We start from the raw sequence: 4,971 nt of genomic DNA, 5'->3' as shown, positions 1-4,971 counted from the left end.
GCATACCTAAGAAATGCACACAAATTTTAATCTGAAAGTACAATCACAAAACTAATGTCCTCATAGAAAGATGGCAATCGTTTTGACATTCAACCATGCAAAAATCAGAAGAGAGACAATCAATGAGGGATGGTGTTTCAAGAGGCAATTTTGAGAAATGCTAATGGGCAAGGAGAAATGAAGAAAAGAGGCCACACCAGGCAAATATTTCTTTACCTAGAATGCTTATATCAATCACTGCCTGCAAAAAAAAAAAAAAAAAAAAAAAAAAGAAAAAGTGATTTACCATCATTCATATTGTCAACCTAGAACCTGATATTAATTTTTAGCTGACAATCATAAATATGGCACAAATCATAGGTACTCAATACTATAAATATATTAGATAACTAGCATCTACAACCAAAGTTATATAACACTCTTTAAAAGTCTACTACGATTACCTGAACATCAGTGCAGAAAAGTGTTATCAAAGTATACCTGAAATAAGTGAAGAAAGGGAAAGACAAGATAAGCATAGCAAAAGAAAGAGAAAATTTTAGAGGAGTAGATTGAGGAAATATAGAGCAACTATGGTACAATTTCAGGTTTTACCAACTGACAAAAATAAATGAGCCAAATATACAATGAGAGAATACTGCATGAATGAATTGGTTGAAACTGGAATTTGGTTTCAAAGAATAACTTTTGGCAGAGTAGAAAGTGCAAGGTTGGCTTAGGAACAGGAGTGTGATGGAGTGGGATGTTGGGAGAGGCTTTCTTTTATAATTTCTTATTTTGAAATATATGGGAGTAGATAAATGGCATTTACATTAAAAATATGTCAAAATGGCATCTAGTCCTAGGATAAGAAAATAGTAATTTCTCCTCTGGCAAAGAAGCCAAAATTGACAAGAAATGACATTTCACAGATACCAAGTGCAGCCTAGTTACATTCTGGGCATATTAAGTGAACAAAAATAAGACTTTTATGGGAAAGATGTAGTGTATTAGACACAGACAATTTCATTCAAATGGTTTAAATCCTTTGCCTATGCTTAAAACAGTGTCAGATTAAGCAAAAAATATCTACTTCAAATCTTAAATATTTCACACATTACATCTCCAGAAAACCCTAGTCACAAAGAGATCATACTGAAGGGAGGACAGCTCACAACCTTTCTTTCCTTTCTTTCCCACCCGTTCCCCACTATTTTTAGAGTCTTTCCCCTTAAAAGTGTAAAAAAATAAGGATATTATTGAAGTATGGAATGGATAAAAAGGTAGTAAATCTCTTTTTTCATACGTAATGTATTTTTTCTACAAAATAATTTAAATAGCAACATAGGGGATTTTTGCATATTCTATTCCATAGCTATCTTGATAATTTTCTGAAAGTAAATGCTTAGGTGCAATTATATATATATTTTCAAATTTCTTGATATCATCTTTATTTTAATACAGAAATGAAAATACTACAGATTGAAATCCATCCAAGCAGACTGACACGCAAATCTAGCTGCTGCAACTATAAACACCTTTCTAGTCTTTGCTCTTGTCTTGTCTTTTGGCTACATGGCTTGAGATATACAATAATTTATTAGTTAAAAAAGCACTGCCATATGATCAATATGACTATTTTGGACTAAAATATCAAAATATTTTGTGTTGCCTTTAGTAGTGCCTTTAAAAATAGAAGATAGTGGTTAAGATCTGGTCTGGGTCATTGGTTGATTGCCAGTGGGGACAGAGGCAAAAAAAAAAAAAAAAAAAAAAAAGTATCCCATATGAGACTTGAAAATACAAAGTAAGAAAAAGAAAAATCTAGTTAATTATTTCAGCATGAATCTGAAATAAAAGACAATTTTATTGCCATGATAATAATCAATAGTAAAATAGCACTCATTAAAATATGTGATTTCTCAAGAGATAGAAAAGGAAAAAAGGTTAATAAAGGTGAAATGGGGGAATCTTTATCTACCCCTTCTAGTAGTTTTACTGATTCCTTGAACATTATATTGGTGATAATAACAATGATCTCTCTGCCAGAATAATTAAAACGTTCAAAAGAGAAAATGTTCCACTAATTTCTTGTCTTGGCATCTGAGATGGCCCCTTTCCTATAGTCCGTATGTCATTCATAACAAAAATCTCTTTATAGAGTTCTCTCCTTGAGTCATTTGAGCAGATTCAGCAAAACGTTAGAAATCAGTGTTCAGAAAGTCAAAAGACTTGGGCATATAAAACTCCCTCCTGCCCTAGAACACATTGACCTCATTAGACTGGTGATTTTAATTTCAGTCCTAGATATACATTACCAAAGACATAGATCAGAAAACATAAATAGCATATCAGAGATACAAGGCTCCTAAGGATTCATAAGCATTCTAAAGAATACATCTTATGAAATTAATTCTATTTCTTTCATTGAGAGATAAAAGAAATTGCCTAGAGAGTGCTCGGTGATGTCAAAGAATTGTGAACTTCTATTCAGGTATCACTGTAAATAAACCAAAGGATGGGGAGTTATGTCCAAGACTATTAAAAAATTATAAACTAATTTATAAATATTAGTATCTGCATTTACTATTAATATAATCCTTAATATGTACCAAATTTATTTTTATATGTATTAGAGTTTAGATGGGGTACAATTCTTTAAGTTCACATACCTAACAATCAACAAAAACTATACCCCCCCCAAAAGAAAAACAAACAAAAAATAATCTTACTAACTGATAGCATTCTGAAGAAGAATTTCTGAATATGAGATCAGGTTTTTCTTAGCATTTGTCCAACTCAACATAACTTAGCAGGCTATAGAGGACATATACATAAAGCTCTAAGAGACGTGATATGCATTTGATAGTAAAAAAATATATATAAAAAACTAGGGGCACCTAGGTGGCTCAGTCAGTTAAGCATCTGACTCAGTTTCAACTCATGTCCTGATGGTCCTGAGATGAAGTCCCACTTTGGGCTCCTCTCGCTGTACAAAGCAAAGTCATCCCTTTCCCTCACTCTCTGCTCCTGCCCTTGCTTGCTTGCATGCTTTCTCTCTCTCCATTCTCTTTCTCCACTCTCTCTCTTTCCCTCTCTAAAATAAATAAATAAATAAAATATTTTAAAAAATGTATAAAGAACTAAAACATTTTAGAGATTTAGGCTTGCAGTAATTTTAATAGATATAAATGTGAGAATGCACTGTTGGTTTCAAGCTCTTAAAAATAATGTATTCCAGATATATAAACTGGTTCAATATTTGAAAAATCAATTAATGTAACCCAGCATATCAACAGGCTGAATAGAAAAATCATATGATCACATTAATTGATGTGGAAAACTCATTTGAAAAAGTACAACTGCAATTCATGATAAAATAACCTAGAAAAAATAGGAAATTTCTCAACTTCATAAAAATATCTATGAGAGACCAACAGCCAACATAATACATAACGGTAAGAGACTGGGTGCCCCCTCTCTAAACTCCAAGCCTTCTTCTCTCACTACTCTTATTCCACATCACCCAGGGAAGCCCTATTTAGTTCAATTATACAAGAAAAGAAATGTATGTGGGTGGGAATATAAATATAATAAAATAACAGAATTTTCCTTCTCAAATGACATGATTATCTATGTAAAAATTGACTTAATTGTCCAGAATAACAAAAAATGATGTTCTTGGGTATAAATATAACAAAATATGTCTAAGATCTGCATGTAGAAAACAATAAAACATGGATGTAAATCATTAAAGAAGATCTAAATAAATGGAAAGATAATCTTTGTTCATTGATTGGAAGGCTCAATATTGTTAAAATGCCAGTGCATCCCAACTTGATCTATGGATTCAATACAATTCAAATCAAAATACTAGCAAGATGTATTATTGATATTGGTAAACTGATTCCAAAGTGTAAATGGAAATGCGAAGAACCTAAAATTACCAGCAAAACAGTGAAGAAGATCCGTGTTGGAGGACTCACAGTATCAATTTTAAGACTAATTATAAAGCTTCGGTAATCAAGGCAATGATGTACTAGCAAAAGAAGCATAGGTCAATGGAACAGTATAGACAGTTCAGATATAGTCTTGCACAAATATAATTAGCTGATTATTGACAGAGCCATAAAGGCCATTCAACAGAGAAAGAAAAGTCTTTTTAGCAAATTGTTCTAGGACAATTTGATATTGATATGCAACAAGAACCAAAGTACCTAGACATAGATCATACACACTTCAAGAAAATAACCTAAATCATAGATCTAAAGATAAAATGCAGAACTGTGAAGCATTTCTTTTAACAATGAAACATATATAACTTTATTAATAATCTGTAAAAAGTTGTACTCTGGCACAGTGAAACACTGCCTATCTTAGCAGAAAGCGAACACTAGGTCTGAAAACCCCTTCCTAACATTCAGAACGGTGTAGCCCTGAGTTTACATCTCAATGCTCTCCAGAGCTTGGCCCCTACCCTATAGAAGGTGATTTCACCTTGCTTCAGCAACATTCTCTGGCTAGCTGTGATCCCTTCACATAGCAGGAGACAGACGGCTGAACAAAATTTCATCTGAATAGGCTGCCCTTACAGACTGGCGTCTTCCTCCCTACAAAAGGGAACTGAAAGGATTAAATTCTGAATTTCATATAATTTCACATTTCACAAAATATCATTCTTTGATTTTTTTTTCAATAATTTAAGCAGGTAAAAACAATATTCTAACTGCATAGGCTATACAAAAACAGGAGGTGGGTTAGATTTGGCCAATAGACCATAGTTTGCCAACCCATGGTCTAAAGAAAAACCATCCCTACAGTCCTCCTTTCACCTGTTAAATTAATTCCAGGTTCCTAGCCAGGGATTAAAGAAGGCAGCCAGAGTAGAGAGCATGAGGAGTCTTTTTGTATAACTGATTCTAGGAAGGTGTGAGAAACTTATGGGAAGGAAGACCATGTAATGAATGAGAATAAGGGGAAGGATGGGTGAAA

This window comes from Canis lupus, chromosome 21 (genome assembly GCF_048164855.1).
Source record: "Canis lupus baileyi chromosome 21, mCanLup2.hap1, whole genome shotgun sequence".
Lineage (NCBI taxonomy): Eukaryota > Metazoa > Chordata > Mammalia > Carnivora > Canidae > Canis > Canis lupus.
This window is presented reverse-complemented; position numbering follows the sequence as displayed.